The sequence below is a fragment of the Sorex araneus genome, chromosome X, assembly GCF_027595985.1.
Source record: "Sorex araneus isolate mSorAra2 chromosome X, mSorAra2.pri, whole genome shotgun sequence".
In the NCBI taxonomy this organism is placed as follows: domain Eukaryota; kingdom Metazoa; phylum Chordata; class Mammalia; order Eulipotyphla; family Soricidae; genus Sorex; species Sorex araneus.
The window spans coordinates 338,023,153-338,041,603 of record NC_073313.1 but is presented as its reverse complement, the minus strand read 5'-3'; the positions used below and the strand labels follow the sequence as shown (position 1 = coordinate 338,041,603).

At 38.9% G+C, this 18,451-nt stretch overlaps 1 protein-coding gene across 24 annotated transcripts in view; it reads left to right on the top strand.

Annotated features, from left to right (window-relative positions):
* Positions 1–18,451, top strand: part of MYT1L (myelin transcription factor 1 like) — a 513,839-nt gene that overhangs the window by 71,250 nt on the left and 424,138 nt on the right. For 4 of the 24 annotated variants that reach the window (XM_055120028.1, XM_055120030.1, XM_055120029.1 and 1 more), the window contains exon 3: positions 8,957–9,114. The exons of the other annotated variants lie outside the window; for them this stretch is intronic. The gene's annotated coding sequence lies outside the window, so the exon portion shown is untranslated. The remainder of the gene's footprint in view (positions 1–8,956; positions 9,115–18,451) is intronic. 24 annotated transcript variants of the gene reach the window in all.

The window sequence follows — 18,451 nt, the reverse complement described above, 5'->3', positions numbered from 1 at the left end:
CTTTCCCTTTCTTTTTTCCATCAGTCACTCATTTCTTCCCTAATTCTTTTATTCCTACCCTCATCCCTCCTTCTCACTCTTCTTTCTTCTATTCTTCATTCCCTTCTTCATGAAAACATTTTTTCAGCTCCTATAAGTGTCAGGCACTATCCTAGGTGTTGCAATCAACAAAAAATAAATACACAGATTATACATACAAACTGCCCATAATTGCAACACATGCTGAGACACACATACCATATACAAGTACCACATATGAAGACACTACGTATATATACCATTCACAGACACACAAATGCAAATTAACAGACTGGCATATACACATTCCCACATATACATACATACGATACTAACAAATTACACACTTACATCATAGACAAATCCAACATCCTAGCCTTCTAGTTTAACAGCTCCATCAATGGATCACTGTTTTCCTTTTAGTTTACCCTATTTTACCATACAATTTTGTACTCAAAATTTTCCTTTAAGAAGAATGATATTAGCTGGGATAGTTCAAAAGAATATGTGCAAGCTTACTGGAATTTTATCTTATTTGAATATATTATTGTGGAATTTTTTAACTTTATTTTTACTCTTTAAAGGAATGACAATGATTTTAGTTAATAGTTTACTCTCTGTCTGGCTCCAGAAAAGATCATGATAGTTTCTAGCATAAATTTCCAAAAGTAGGCTTTATTTCAATCTCATCTTACTAGATTTCACCATAATCAAGACATTTCCTAGTTAGTGATTTTGAAGTTCTCCATAACTCTATTATTTTCATTGTAAACATTTTGCTAATATCTGCACCACTCTAATTTATTTTCAATTGGTTGCTACCATAAATATGTTATATACCAAATAATGCTATCTGCTTCCATGACCAGATCTGAAAATCTTTATCACTCAATGGCCATTCATAAAAGTCTTGAGACTAAGCAATGTAGATAATTCTCTTTAATATCTAACTAGAAAAGTGGATGCTTTAGCCTTCCCTGGATCTTGTTAATGACCTTAATTCCATTCAAGAGAATTTATTTCAGACTATAAGACTAACACCCAAGAATAGTAGAAATAAGTACCAGGAGGTTGTCACCATGGCTTGGAGGCTGTTCTCTCATTCTGGGCAACTCAGAGAAGGGAACAGCAAGTAAAATGTGGTTGTTGGTCATGTGGGGGAAAGATGATGCGGGCCAAATATAGACTAGAGACTGAACACAATGGCCACTCAACACCTTTATTGCATACCACAACACCTAATCAGAGAGAGAGAACAAAAGGGAATACCCTGCCATAGTGGCAGTGTGGGGTGGGGGGGACGGGACTGGGGAGGGGGGGAGGGATGTTGGGTTTACTGGTGGTGGAGAATGGGCACTGGTGAAGGGATGGGTTATCAAACTTTGTAAGGGAGAAACATGAGCACAAAAATGTATAAATCTGTAACTGTACCCTCACGTTGACTCACTAATTAAAAATAAACTATTAATCAAAAAAAAGAGAATTTATTTCTATTTAACATTAAAACTGATATAGTTATATCTCTAACTCAAGATTTTTATTTATAATTTTATATTTCTAAAACTTTGTAATCAGATTTTATAATTATAATGACTAGAATTATTAAAATTATTATAAGTACAGTGGGAAACCCAGGTTTGAATCCTCCACCCCTCTCTGAGAGCAGGCAAGCTGCTGAGAGTATCCTGCCTGCATGGCAGAGCCTGGCAAGCTACCTGTGGCGTATTCATTATGCCAAAAACAGTAACAACAAGTCTCACAATGAAGATGTTACTGGTGCCCGCTTGAGCAAATTGATAAGCAATGAGATGACAGTGACAGTGATAGTGATTATAAGTACAGCAGAGATATGATTTTTGTATTGATTTGATATTTCAAAGAGTAATGAAATATGAAGAAATAGGAAGATGAAGGAAGGAAGAAAGGAAGGAAGGAAGGAAGGAAGGAAGGAAGGAAGGAAGGAAGGAAGGAAGGAAGGAAGGAAGGAAGGAAGGAAGGAAGGAAGGAAGGAAGGAAGATACTTGGAGACCCAGTGGGAGACAGGATTTGAAAGACAAAAGATTTCCACCCCACCCCCCCAAAGCTGGAAAGAATAAAAGTAAAACAAGTAGGAATCAGTGACTGGTGCAAATATTGACTCATAAATGTCCCTGAGGTAAGATTTGGTAGTTCTCAGTTTTTTTGAGCTACCTATATGCATGAAGACAGAAAAAAATTATTAGAATAATATTGAAATTTCAGAAAAGATTGTGGTACCAAGATATAAAGTAAAAGCTCTTAAAACTGCACTTAAGAATTTGGCAGACTTTCAAAAGGAAAATGGTAGAAACCATTTATATGTATTTTTATTAATATACAATTTCATAATGAATTTAATATGATTAATGTGATATAATGAATTAATGTGTTATATGAATTTTTATGATAAATTTTCTATACACTTGTAGTTTATAAATATATATTTATATTAAAGTGTTTATATATATTCCCAGGAGATATTGAAATGATAAAACAAAACAGAATAATCATTTAGTTCCTTTGCATGATCTATGATCTGATGACAATGTCACTTTTTAGTACTGGAGATGGTTGTTTCATAAAGAGGGGAAACTTGGGTCAGAGAGATAGTACAGCAGGTACATGCTTGTCTTCCATGCAGTCAACCAGGGTTCCATGTCTGTTTTCCCATATACCCCGCCCCCCCCCAAGCTTTCCATGAGTGATTCTTGAGTGCAAAGTCAGGAATAACCCCTGTACATTGCAGAGTGTGGCAGAAAAACCAGAAAGAAACAAACAAAAAAAGGTGAGACCTGCCTCTACAAAATAGAAAGAGACTTGAGACATGTATTTTTTAAGATTTAATAATTTAGTTGGATATATGTAAAAATAATAATTCTGCAGCAAAGTAATTCTAGGAGTGGGAAGAAAGGGAATGAGGAAGGAAGGATGAGAGTGGAAGGGTAGAGATTGGGAGGGACAAGAGCAAGGAAGGAATATAGCAAATCAATTCACTTCTACCTGAATATACAAGACTTAGGCTGGATTGTATGCTATTCTATTATCAATCACTGACAATGGGAAGCTTGGATGACTCTGGGGACTGTAAAAGAATAAGTCAGGATCACAGTATTCAGTTCTTGTTAGATATTATAACTGTTTGGTAAAAGCTATCTTTTTCATATGAAATTTAGAGTACATCTCCAAGTTGTTATATGATAGCATACACTGAAGTCTGTATAATCCTTATTTATTTATTTATTATTTTTGTTTGTTTCTGGGCCACACCTGGTGGTGCCATACTCAGAAACACTCAGAAATTAGTCCTGGCAGTGCTTGGAGGACAATATGGGATGCCAAGGATAGAACCTGTGTTGGCCGCATGCAAGAAGAACAACCTACCTGCTATGTTATCTCTCCAGGCCCAATAAGACCCTTTACACTGTCAATACTTCACTGATAAACTGCTCTCACTCAGTCACCGGGAAATGAAGAACAGTTCACCTGGTGACAATTCTCTTCATGAGGACACCAAATCAGGGAGAGCCATTTTTCCAGGGTCACATGCCTTTTAGGAAACATCAGCTATAAGACCCAATGACTCACATTAGATTTCCTCTTGTTTTCCTATAGCTGCTGCTGGTTCAGTGGATTTAAAATTAAAAAATAAAAAATAATCGAATCTGCTTACTAAGGCAGTAAATGCTGGCAAAATTGATAGCCCTTGACGAACACCAGTCCCCTTTTGTTCTGTGATCTTACCTGTCTGAGTATTCTAGGTCATTTGACTATTTCTAAAAAAATTTTCCTCCTTGGTTGTGTGTTTTATGGTCATTTTATATTCATAGTATTGACAAAGCTACTACAAAGAAATTGAAGCTCAGGGGCCAGAGCGATAATAGAATGCTTGCCTTGAATGTATTCAATCCAGGTTTATTTCTCAGCATCTTATAGTTCCTGAGCCTGCCAGAAGTGATCCCTGAGTGCAGAGCCAGGAGTCAACCCTGGGAACAGCCAGGTTTGCCCCAAGAAACAAAATAAAACAAGAACAACAAAAGGCTTGGAGCTCAGAAAGGTAAATGAACTTGATCTATCCCATCCAATTAGAGACATAGATAAACAAGAAATAAAAACACCTGAACTCATCTTCCTTTTGAAACTCCATGCCATTTTCCTAGAATGTGATTGCACTTCATTGAAATAAATTATGTTTGTTTTGTTTCCCAGAAGTAAGTGGTTGGCCAGAAGATGAAATTTTATTTCCATTTATTCTAAAGATTTGGAGATTTTTAAGTCTTCATTTCCACTTGGAGGATGTGTTTCTACTTCTTAATCTTTGGAATATAATGCTATTTAGTGAAGTTTCAAGTAATGAAATTATGTAGTTACTTGAATCTTTCCTCTGAGGGGAAATGGCTTGTAGTGTTTACTATATCTATGTAAGTTTGCTTTTTCTTCTTGGCTAGACTTTTTTCCCCTGTTCTCCCTATGACTTACTAGAGATGGAGCAGGAATTTCTGTTTTGCTCAGGTTCATAGGGTCTCAAAGTCTGGTGGTGCTGCACTAGGCACTCTGAACTTTTTAGAGAGGAAAATTTGCTCTTCACAAAAAGCAGTTTACCTTTTGATAGATTGCTTATTCATTCTGAAGGTCTAGGTTATAGATTGGTTTTCACTTGGAAAGACTCATTCTGTGCTTATGGTGAGGTGCTTCTTTGGAGAAATTTTCAGTATTTTTCACTAGGTTTTTGTTTCTGAAGAAAAACTTAGATAATATTAAGAAACAAATTATTTTGGTTGGAGGAATGCCTCCTAGTTCAGCACTTCTAGAAAATATTTTTAATATCAGAGTAAAACCTGTGCACCTATCTGTAGACCATGTTAGGGTCTGCTGAAATGAGAGTCAATAAATGTAACACAAGACCTGGCTGATTTGGTATGGGGACAGAAATGGAGACAGGAAGGTGGGTTTTCCTTTTCTCAGCAAGAGCAGAGCCAACACAGCATTCCTTTTCTTAGTTTAAGTAATGAGGAACATGTTCATTTAAACCAGTTCCACAAACTCTGGTCTTTGTGGAATATACTTTTCAAACAGGGATGCTGATATTCTAAGACAATAAAGCCATGTAATACAACATACAAAGTAATACTGAACAACAGGAAGAAACATATCTAGTTCATTTATTGTTTTTAAAATTTCATAGAAATCCTGGATCTCTCATCATTTAACTTATTATTATGTGAAAATATATTTCTGTATATATAAGTCTGTAATTTTCTAGATGTAATATAAAATTCTGTCATCGACTGATGTGCACAGAGCTTCCATAAGTCAAGTATAGAACTATGGGCATAGGAGCAGTCCAAGAACAGCAGATCTGAGTTAATCTTAAAAACAACCTCAACCTCCTTTTTTTTTTTTTTTTTTGCTAAGTGCTGAGAAGAAACTGAGATCCAGGAAGAGAGAACACAGACATCATTTGAGTTTGCCAAAATTTTTCATGTGTAAGAAACGGGGCAAAGTAATCTGAATAAGAACCTTGACTGTGTAATAATCAGTCTATCATTCAAAACCCTTGTCAAGCTCATAAATTGTGTTAATGTGCAACCCTCCCAGATTCCTGTGCGTCAATCATCCTGGAATAAAAAAGGCTGCGGTACCCAAAGGATAGGGAGAGTGCATCAGTGCCAGATATCTGACACGTTGACTTCTAAGATTTTAGAAACAAGGCATGTATTCAAGAACCATATTAGATATTTTTAAACAGTAATCCTAATGTCTTACTTGACTTATTTGCTTATGCAGTAACTTTTATAAATAACATTAGCAGTCACTTAGAAGAAACCTCCTAAGACCCTTGAGTTCAGTATGACACTAACACTAGTTTAATATCTATTTCTCAGATATTTCATTTTATATGATCGAGTTTATATCACCACACTAGGATGCAGATTTTGAATGTTCTGACTTAAAATATTGGCTACATCATTTTTTCTATGTTTAAACTTAGATGTGTTTCTGTAGGTTTATTGTAGGATTATTTTTTTTAAATTTTTATTAGTAAATCACTGTGGGGTACAGTTACAAACTTATGAACTTTCATGTTTGTATTTGGTTTACATCCTTCCACCAGTGCCCATTCTCCTCCACCAATTTTCCCAGTATCCCTCCCACCACCCCCACCCCAACCCCTACCACCCCACCCTGCCTCTGTGGCAGGGCATTCCCCTTTGTTCTCTCTCCTGTTGGATGTAGAATTTAATTTTTTTAATTTTCTTAAGGCACCAATAATTTACAAAGCTAATGATAGTTGAATTTTAGACATATAATATTGTAGCATCAGTCCCACCTTGCCACTGTGAACTTCCCTCCACCATTATTCCAGGTTCCCTCCCATATCTCACTCTGAGCCACCTCATCCTAGCCTGTCCTCTTGCCAGACACCTTTATGCATTTGGTTGTTAAACATTGGGTCTCTTGATTTCAGTGCCATTGGCTCTGTGGTTCGGATATTTGTTTCTATCATTCCTTAAGATACCTTTGTACCTTAATTCCCAAACTTGGCTCCTATTGCTTCTCATCTGTCTCTTCTCCACTCTGTCTTTTCTTCTCCCAATATTCAGGGTCCAAGGCTGAGCTGGGTACCCTCCCTTTAAAACATTGCATTCCCTCACCCAATTATTCTGAAAACCATATATAAATATCATCCTGTATTTTTCCTTCTTCCTCTGGCTTACTTCATTTTATATGATATCTTCCAATGCCATCCATTCTGCCACTAATTGCACAAGTTTGTCATTCCTTATACTATGTTGTATTTCAATGTTTGCATATGCCACATCTTCATGATCCACTTATTTATAGAGCTGGACACTAGGTTGATTTCAAATCTTAGCTATTCTACTGAGTGCTGCAATGAAGAATGGTGTGCAAATGCTCTTTTGGATGAATGTTTTTCTTTCCTGGGAATGGATACCCAAAAGTAGAATCGCTGGGTCATATAGGAGCTCAATGCAGAGTTTACAGCATACCCTCCATAATGTTTTCCATCAGGGTTGGACCAGAAAGCATTTGCACCAGCAGTGACTGCATATTTAACATATCATACCCTCAGATTCTGGGATCACCTCTGAACAAGCCATCCTCAGGCCCAGGTTACCTTTAGTGCGGAGAGACAACTTAAAGGAATTAAGTTGCTAGGTATGGAGAAATCAATAGTCATTTCAAATATGAATCCCAAATTCAAAGTCATAACTCCACTCCACAGGGGCTGCTTTCCACTTGCACAAATTCTCACCTGCACATGTGTCCAGAGGAATGTCAAAACACTGATGATTCCCTTAAGCAGAGTTCCTATCATGGTCCTCTGATCAGTAGCAGCATTACCTCAAAATTCCTAGGAGAAGCACATGCTAGTTCATACTCCGGATCTAGAGAATTAGAAACTCCAGGGGTAGAGTCTGGCAATGTGAGTGTCGATAGTTTCTTCAAGTCAAGGAACAAGTTTGCAGATCTCAGCTCTTCAAAAACACTGGAAAGACAGACAGCATAAATGTGTGATAAGAGTGTATATGTATGTGAGTGTGGACTTTTGAGTCGCATTTCAAATTCAGGGAAAGATACGATAGCAGATGTTTCCTAATCTCTGCTTCGCTGCCTCTTCTCTGACCCTTGGTTCACAGGCAACAGAAAGACAGAGACAAAAGAAGAGAGACAAAGAGAGTGAATGCTATACCTCTGCTTTTTACTGAAGTTTTGCCTGTATTACATCAATATTATATGACCCAGTCATGCTTTTATTTCTCTCTTATGTCCTTAGGTACATTTTATACTATTATAAATCACTAGTCGTGTTTATTGCCTGAGACTCAGTCCTTCCCTACTCCCTTTATGATGTGTCCTCATGTCAGACTTCTGATTTCTGAAGAATTATCAAAATCAGGATTTGACAAATCCTATCTGTAAAAAACTAAGATGGCACATATGTTCAATTTTGGAGTCTGTAAGCATTTACATAGTGTGTAAATCAATATATGTGGTTGCATTCTAAAATCACACATTTAACCTGTGACCATAGTTTATCAATTCCTGGCACTAGCGCCCCCAAAATACCACTACCACCACACTCCACTTTTCTAAGAAATCCAAATTTGCCCATTGGGTCAATAATTCACTTATCATGTGTGATTATGGTAGGTGGGGTGGAAGGTAAAAATCTCCCGCAGGATGCCCCAGAAGCATTTAGGCCTCTCCACCAAATCTGTTTCCAGAGTTTAGCCATCTGGGCCTTGTCTTTGGCTAGAGATACATGGAGAGAATGAAAGAGGCAATTAATAGCATTCAGGTGGAGACACCAAAGGCAAAACTTAATTCTACCCTGAATCATCTCCCCTCTTAAGAATGTCCACAACTGCAGAGCAGATTGGAGGAATGGAACTGTGCTCTTGCAATGAATTAACATGCTTACAGTAAAAGAAAGGGTGCTCATAACTTCCATCACTTCACCTGTCCCTCTGCTCTCTATATAGGCCATTGCTGCTCACATCCCAGTCACAGCCCACATGAAAAATTAAGGGCAATTTCTCTGACAGGCAGAGACAACAGTATCAGAAGCAACTGTGTACAGGGTGCACTGAATAATGCCACTGTGCTATGATAATGGGTACTAGAGAGAGATTTCTGTGCCTGCTGTTGTAGCTATCTAGATGGATATGTATTACACATAGTGAAAAACTGGAAAATGACCTAGCCCTTAGTTTTACAATTCTTTTATGCTCAAAAGATTCATCATTTTGGAAAATAAAATTCTTAATTAAAATCTTTTAAATATCTAGTAGCAAATGGGCACTGATTTCATTATTGTTTCCGAAGTAATTTTAATTTCCAGGGGAAATAGTAGAATTCTTTTTATTGTCTGGCTTCTTTCCTCCCTCCATTCTAGATGGTTCTGCAGCTGCTCTGCCGCCCTGTGGCAACAGCTGCCCTTTTCCGGAGCAGAAGACACGTGTGCAAGGAAACCCAGGCTAGACAGAGAGATGGGGCTTGTGCTTAAACATAATTCACCCCCAATTTATCCTCTTGATAAATTACATGACCTGGGTAAGTGATGACAATGGGTGAGTGAGAGATTTTAAAGACTAGAAATCACCGTGTTATTCTAGAAATTTCCTCGGGGGTAGGTTGGGAGAAGATATAAGATGGGTATATGTGAAGGTCATGTGAGAAAAGAATTTCTGGATAAGGAGAATTAAGCATGGAAGTGCCACAGCCATTCTTTCCTCTGTAAATTTTCTCTTTCCCTAGACATTTCCACTTTGTATTTTTGATGAAGAAATTTTTGTTCACCTATCTATTTTTAGTCACCTCAAATCTTTCCTGGAAGTAGATAGGGGGGGAAAGACAATTAAATTAGAAACACAGAAGGAAGAAAGGATGCAGTCTGTACAGAGTGTGATGAGGAGATGAGCACAAGTGCCCATTCTTTTGGGAAGAAGACACATGAGTTGGCAGGGCCAAGGGCACAGGGAGAGTGACTGTTCCTTAGCCGGGAGAAGAGAAGTGTGGTTTGGGTGACAATGACTAAACAAATTTCTTGAGTTAAATCTTGAAGCTGGAATGCCAGTGAAGTCGTCCTCTAGAAAATATAAAATAAGGGTTTTTCATCCCACACAATTTCTTACCTTTTAATTCTGTGTGTGAAGTGTGAGCTGGTAAGCACTCGAAGAGGTGCATGCATGCATGTTTGCCTATTTAATCCTCACAACCGCTCTGAGAAATAATGAGAAAGCCGGTGTAGATACTTCAGGGACCCGGGCCACAGAGGCTCCTCAGAATCAGCACAGAACAGCACTGAAGTACCCCCGAACACACCCATCGAGTGGTACATCCACAGCCCACGGAGAGCAGCGCCTCCCAGACCCTCCAGACATGAGGCTGCTGTCAGATCCTTCCCTTACTGCCTCTGCTCTTTGCCCTGAACTGGTGGGTTGTCTCTGGGGCTCCCATTGGTGTTAACCGCAGTAATTGAGGAGTTTGCCATGAATCCATTAATTGAGTCTAATACAAAATTACCTGGTTGCTATGGTGCAGTTGGAGAGATCTGTGCAGAAACATATGTTTGAGGCTAAGCATTAGCAAACAGCACCACAAGGAGATGCACTTACTCCCTGCTGTGTGAAGCAACAGGGTGGTCTGCCCTCTGCTCTACCACAGGGCCACTTCTGTTTCTATTGTTCTTTATACAGGTGCTGTGGGGTGGGGAGCAGGCTGTTGTGTGTACGTGTGAGCATGAGTATGCATATGATAGTGTTGCATGTATATGCATTGTGTGAATGTATGCATGCTGTATATGTATATGTAGCATGTATATGTTTTGTATGCATGTATGCACAATATACAGGGGCTTATGTGTTGTATCTATCTGTCCTGATATTTTGGATCTGTTGCTGTGCAGTATGGTCTATATATCTGAAGGGGAAAATGTTTTAAACAATATGAAGATGAGTTACCTTCCAGTTTTACAGGAGTGAATATTGGGGATTGATGTCAGGGGCAACAACAGAGGCAGTGACAGGTGCTGAAAGGCTGCCCCCTTCACCTGAATGTGGGCGCCTTCTCTTCTCAGGCCCAGCTGTCCCGATACATTCTCCTCTGTTACACTGTGTCTTTATATTCACTTTTGGCACTATTTTTAATAAATGAGTTCCCAGTCCCTTGTCTTAATTGCATCCCTATTCCCCCACAGAGCAGCAGATATGACAGTGTTATCAGTTGGTGATGCCAGGTAATGCCATTATGGAAATGTTCCCCACCGTGTAGCATTCAGTTTTGACTATTATCCAGAAATTTTGTATGCTGACTCAGTCAAAAGTCAAAGAATTAAGGAAGCATTTTAACTCTTTGCTCAGCACCTTCATGCAACATCTGTATGAAACGGCCACATCCCTTCCCAGCCAACTAATACATAACCATGGTGTCCTTTCTCAGAAGCAGAAGGAGCCTGGGAATCAGACCCAAAATGCACTCGCTAGTCAAGAAGTTCAAAGTCAGAGTTTCATTCTGAACTGTGAATGTCCTCTTTGGAAGTTTCTTTCTCTTTCTTATAACAAAAGTCACTGTCACTGTCACTGTCATCCTGTTGCTCATCGATTTGTTCGAGTGGGCACCAGTAACATCTCTCATTGTGAGACTTATTGTTACTGTTTTTGGCATATCCAGTACGCTATGGGTAGCTTGCCGGGCTCTGCCGTGCGGGCACATTACTCTCGGTAGCTTGCTGGGCTCTCCGAGAGGGGCAGAGGAATCGAACATGGGTTGGCCATGTGAAAGGCGAACGCCCTACCACTGTGCTATCGCTCCAGCCCAACAAAAGTCAAGTTATTTTTTATTTATTCTTCTCTTTGACTCAAATTTAAAAGTGAACAAGTCACCTTTTAAAGTAAGGCCTGTGCATGTTTTTTTCTTCTTTTTACTTAAGGGCTTCTAAGTCAACTTTTTTTTTTTTTTGCTTTTTGGGTCACACCCAGCAATGCACAGGGGTCACTCCTGGCTCATGCACTCAGGAATCACCCCTGGCGGTGCTCAGGGGACCATATTGGATGCTGGGATTTGAACCCGGGTCGGCCACATGCAAGACAAACGCCCTACCCGCTGTGCTATCACTCCAGCCCTCTAAGTCAACTTTCTTGACTATTTTTTAATGAGAATTTAGAACATGTGCCTTAAACAGGGCTGGAGCGATAGCACAGCCGGTAGGGCATTTGCCTTGCACAGGCCAACCCAGGTTCGATTCCTCACCCCTCTCAGAGAGCCCGGCAAGCTACCAAGAATATCTTGCCTGCACAGCAGAGCCTGGCAAGCTACCCATGGTGTATTCAATATGCCAAAAACAGTAACAACAAGTCTCACAATGGAGACATTACTGGTGCCCGCTCAAGCAAATCAATGAGTAGCAGGACAACAGTGCCTTAAACAACTTGGCCTGAAGGTCAGAATGATCTGTTTTTCCAAGTGGAAGAATGTTCAAAAAAGATTCAGGGAGAGTAAAATAAAAGGAAAAAGGACATTTTAGAGAGATTGGGCACCTCACAGAGTACACCCCCAAAATGCTCTTGTAGGAGAAGGACATATAGGAAAGGAAAGAGAGTTTCTTAACTCAGAGAACGTGGGTGCCAGCAAACAAAACAACCTGGAAATATATATTTTTTTAATTTTTAAGAATTTTGTAATCAGTCTTAAAATTAAAGTGGGAATTCCTATGGTAGCAAGAGTCATTTCAAGGTAGATTCTTCTGTGGTCATGTGCATAAGATTGACAAGACATGATGACAAGGGATTTTCTGAGTTAAAATATCTCAAGTTCTTTGTATAGGTCCGTGAAGCCTAATGGGGACTGTAGAAATTACTGAGGATCAGAAAAATTCTAAGATGAACCAAATCTTAGCCTGGAATCTGAAACTTAAAGGGATGGCAGTAAAGTAAGTTTAAACAGAGTGAGAAGCCAACTGAGGTATGTCATCAGCCCCTTGGGAAAGTACAAATAAGAAACAAAAAATGACCAGAAAGATCAACTAAGGCTGGGTGGGGATTAAATCTGTCTTTCAAGCATTAGAAAACTTCACCCAGAATTCAAGCTTTTAATTGATAACAGGGAAGGGTGAATTATACTTCAAACTCCTTCATCACCTACCCCCACCACACCCCCTGGCTAAAAGCAGGGTAACTTGAGGAAAGTTTTTCCTATTCCATACTCATTTGTATCTGCTGAGTTCACCATATTTAACATGAATTTCTTTTTCTTCCCCAACTTAACCTGGCTTTCATTAGATAATCAAAAGAAGCTCTTGTATTTGTTATAGGTATATTTTCCATAGAAATAAAGTCTTCTTGAGAATGTTGACAAACTCTCATACTCTTCTGGGGAGACCAATGCATGAATCTGTCATGAATTAAGCAGTTATTTTGATGATTGGATACACATACTTTATTCACTGAATTTCTCCTGAATCCATGCCCCTAATTGCAAGATCCCAAAAAGAAATGTGAGGATACATGTCCCGTGGGGTAGGGACTGAAGGGTTCTGGAGCACAAAATGATGTCAGGCTTTTCTTAAGGTTGGAAGTCTGGTGTGAGCTCTGTCAGTTGAAGTTGGGGTTCATGGGAGGAGACTCTGAGGGACTTACAGAGGCAAGTCAACTGCAAGGCAGGAAGCAAGTCATATGAACAAAGCATGAGAATTCGCAGGCCTATGCCCTTCCCTAGCTCACATAAAAATAACTGACACCATTATGTCTTTATGACAAAGGGGATATAAGCTCATCATGAGCAAATTGCAGTAAATACAGAAAATCATAAAAGGAAGATTAAAAGTGTAGTGTCTAATTTCACAATGAGAGACAACATCTTTCAGCATATCTATGAACAGTCAACCGGCTTTTATGTTTCACCTTATTGTTTTTCTTTCTCTTGACATTAGGGTCCTTAGAAACATGATTTTAAGAGACTGCTCAAATATTTCATTTTGTAAACTTAACCTAATTTACTATGCTGCTTTCTAATTTTAAACATAGGTTCTCAGGTTTATTTTGTTTTTAGTTATAAGTGAAGCTATGATTAATATGTCTTCAATTTTTCAGTGTGTGTGTGTGTATAGAATGAAATCACTAAATGGAGGGTAGCTGGGGAAGAAGCCATGAAAAATTATTCAGATTTATATTTTTAAAAGTTAGTGCCCCACCAATCTCTTCCCCAGGAAGAAACCCATGGAATTACTTGAGTCAAATAAGCCCTTTCTGTAGTTTTTTTGCTCAGTCCCACAGCCTTACCTTCTGAAAAGCAGTGGGAGACTTCCCCACAAAAAACAGAGTATTACTTAATTGGCAAAGTGTAGACACTTTGCTTTCTAATAAGCAAATGGTTAATAACATTAAGTAACATTTATCTATCCATGGTTGCAAAGAGAGGATACCCAGATCACCTTTGACCCTGGGTCATAGAAATGAAAAGTATGGAGAAGGAAAGAAACTGAGGTGGGTGGTGGAAGAAGAGATGGCAGGTGGTAACAGCAGTAGTGGTCGGGTGCCTCAAGCTCATTGTTGGGGTAGAGATGTGGGATAGGCTCATGCATGTACATAAGTGGTATATGTAAAATTCATATATAAGCTACACAGTCAACAATTCTGCAAGCATGAGATCTTAATTGCAATAAGCAAACTCAACAACATGCATGCCAAGAGACAGATGGCATGCGAGGGAATCTGGGGACATTGGTAGAGAGAAGTCTACACTGGTGGTGAGGTTGATGTTAGAACATTGTAATACTGCAACTCAACTATGAATAACTATGTAAATCACAGTGTCTTCATATCTAATAATAATAAAGTATCATAGTTCCCAAATATACCATCAACCAATAACAATAAATCAAGATTTGAGATTAAAAAATAAAATCTCACTAGCCCTTACCTTATGCCAAAGGGCATGAGTTCTTCTGTCCGAATTCCACGTAGGACCTACCAATGACTTCAACTAAGTAAATAGTACCAAATAATTGTTGAAGTAAGAAAAAAAGTGAACATGTCCCCTCATATCGTTCACATAGATCTCAGTAACTGGGGAATTATTTGGATGGCGCTCCAGTGCTGTTGGTAGAAGGACAGAGAGGCAGCTTCTGCATCCTGGAGGGCTGGTGTCAGCTGTGAACCTGCGTTAGCTCCATTTGAGACAACCCGGCCCTGGCTTGCTCCCATGGCCAGTGCAGTAGGCCCCAACACCTTCTCAGAGCCTCAGTCCCATGCAAGTGTAGTCCCTGGGCAGGAAGTAGAAAAGTCCGTCCCTTCTATCAACACGCAGAGGTGCATCTGGACAGGAAACTTCGAAGACCCTCCACACATCTTCCTCACTTTCCTGGTGTCTTCAACGTCTCTTACTCCTATGTGGTTTATCTAGCTCCTGCACACTGCTCAGTTCATGTCCATCGCAACCTTCAGGTAGATAAATGGGTGATGATACTAGACTGGGGAAGAGAAAAACCAAGGGCATTGTATCAGTTTTTCTCTGTGGCCGCACTAACAAATTACTGCAAAATCAGACACCAAAACAATGCAAATGCATTACCTTGCAATTCCCTTGTTCAGAAATGTTTAACTGGTCTCACTAGGCTAAAATTAAGGAGGAAAGAGCTGTTGATTCCTAGAGACTTTAACAGAGAATCTGGTTCTTCCCCACTTTTCCAGCTTCTAGACATGCCAGCATCCTTGGCTGCTGTCCCAGCCTCCAGCCTTAAACCCAGCAGTGTTTACCCAAGTCTCTCTTTCTCTTAGAGAAACCATCTTTAAGAACCTATAGCCTTAGAGAGCCCCTCTTCCTCTTGCAGAGACCCTTGTGATGACTTTGGGTAATAGACAATTTTGCCATATTACAATACTTAAATTAATTAAATGCAAGCTGTGAAGTCCCTTTATTACTGGGGCCCCTTGTGCAGATAAGGGACTTGAGACGTTCAACCACTAAGTTTCAGCTTCTTAAAAAAAAAATAAGATTTATGGTCACACTCATGGGTGCTCGGGGCTTATTCCTGGTGCTGCACTCAGGGATTACTCCTGACAGGGCACTGGGAAGCTTGGGGGGTAATTAGGAATCAAAAGTCCAGACTGTCACATGCAACACATGCACCCTATGTACTATGACTTCAGCCCCCCACACAGCTTCCTAATGCTGGTCCATCCAGCAGAGCATAGAGGTTTTACTTTTTGGAATTAGAGCTATATCCTGTGTTCCTCAAGTGCTACTCCTAGTACTGTACTCAGGGGAACCATATGAGATGCTGGGAATAAAATCAGGGTGGGTCTCATGCAAGGGAAGCATCTTAATCCCTGTACAGTGTTGTGCAACTAAAATGGATTGAAGGTAGAGAGACAGTACAGAGCTCAAGGTGCTTGCCTTGCACTTAACTGTCCCAAGTAGAATTCCCTGGCACTGCATATGATCCCATAGCACTTCTAGGAGTGATCCCTGAACGTAGAGTAAAGTGTGATATTGGCGTGCAAGCATTTATACCAAAGAAGCAATAAGGAATGTAAATTGACATTTATTAGTGCATAAGAATATTCTGTACTCCTTCCTGCATTCCCATCAAGCAAAATTCTTGCAAATACCTGCCATTTAATTTTACAAGCAGAAGCACACAGAAACTTGAAGAACACTAGTGGTCTTTAGCAAAATGGGTCACCCTCCCAACACATGAGGCACATGAGGGCAGACTTCTCATGAAAGTATTTAGCATTTGATATAGAAGGCTCTTTTTATAAGCCAGGGTATTTCCTTATGATCCAAATATATATTATCATAAATAGAAGCATTTTGAAATCATAATCTCAAAGAGTCAGTGAATATTTCATTATGGAGACTGACTTTTGGTGTATCTGAAATTTAGTCAATCAAAAAAATCAGGCTGTCAGTATGTACTGTCAATCTGGTATGTAGCCTTTCTGCTGAAACAGCTGCTAACAAGGTTGCCAATTAGGGTGAATTTTTTTCTGTGATGTGTGCATTTTCTCACTAGAAACTAACTTGAGAGTCATAGTTGTTTCATATACTGAAATGTGTTGTAGAATATTCAGATGCCAGAAATGGCTTAACTGTATTGCTTGCGGCTCCCAGTAGAATTCAAATAAACAACCTAATACATTTAGTCCAGTTACAAAGACTAAAGATCAATTAATCTTTGATCTTTAGAAAGAAAGATGAACCTCTCAGGTTTTTAGCACATGAATAAACCTGCTTTTCTCACACTAAGAAATTAAAAAAAATGTATATGTGCATGCCACCTCATAAATCAGATGTGACCTCGTGAATAAAAACAAGCATGAATAAAGTATACGACAACTCAAGGATATTTTTGCACTGACCCTGGTGATTATTTGAAATCTGGTATGTCATATACAAGGTTAAATGATTATCCCAGTCAATGTTACATATAACTGGCTATGAAGGAAGTCTGTGTTTTTCTATGATGTTTCTGTATAACTAGATTTTTTAAAGTATTTTATAAAAAATCATTAAAAATTATTTTAAAAATCCAGTCAAAAGTATTTTATAAATATCCCTTCTCTTTCCTCCTGTAAACCCTATCTACAACTTTTCTGTTTAAGTAATATTCCATGTGAGATTATGATCTGATTTGAGTGATCTTAAAAAGATAAGTTATTATAGCAAACTCTTTATTGTGTTAAAAAAATAGCTGTTGCAGAAGAATTCAAAAATATCTTAGAATAGTTAATTCTGTTTGAACTTTTAAAGTAAAATTAATTTGTTCAAGCCTTGATTCTAATACATTAGTTCAAGAAATACTATTAAAATATCTTTCTACTTAACAGAATTTCAATTCTTCAACTTCATAATTTATATTGTCTTTATTTATACTTTATTTGCTGGGCAGACTTGCTCTTCTTGTCTCCTCCATCATGGTTTGATTCTCTCTCTCTCTCTCTCTCTCTCTCTCTTTCTCTCTCTGTCTTTCTCTCTCTGTCTCTGTCTCTCTCCATCACCCTTTCCTTTTCTCCCCTCCCCTCCCCCTATAACTTTTGAGAGACTCTGTAGATTGCTAACATACATATTCCTAAAGAATACACCCCCCATGGGACATGCCAGATAATACAGGAGTTAGAACAAACAGTTTGTTTGCATATAATTCACCTAGGTTTGATCTTCAGCACCAAATGCCCTGAGTAGCAAGTAGTACCACATCTCTCTCAATCTCTCTCTCTTTCTCTCTCTCTCTTTCTCTCTCTCACACACACATACACACACTGTCTCTTTTGTCTATATCTTCTTGCTGTTAAAACTCAAAACCCCAATCAGCCTATGCTTCAGTTTCACTTTTGCTGCTATTTTGCGATCCCTATCACCATGGTCTACTTCATATTACTGTGGTTTTCATTCTCCTCTCCATTGGTCAAAGCTTCTCAATTCTCTTCGAAAGAGCTTCACTCTGCCTACCCTATTATCACAGCTGTGATGCATTTAGCATCTCTGAAAGCAACAATATTATGTAGTTCCTTCTGGGGTGTCACAATGTCTCCAAGTGGCTTCCATAAACAGAAGATGAATAAACGGACATATTTATCTTAAAATACATCTCAACAAAGTGCTTATCTTGTGCTTGCTACTGCTGTAGACCCTATCTACTTAAATTGTGGGTCACAACCCCTTATGGAATTGTGTAATAAAATAAGGAAATCAGGAAAGAGTTGGCAATGGTAAAGGCTTCTGAATGAATAGCAACCAAAAATGAACTCAAAATCAAGTAGGTAATCAGTTTGAGGTATTTCTGGCAGCACTTAACTGTCTTATATTTCTCAAGAGAAATAGGGTCAGGAGTGACATAATAAGCACCTACTCTAGACAGTGTCTTCATGAGACCAAGTCCTAAGAAAAT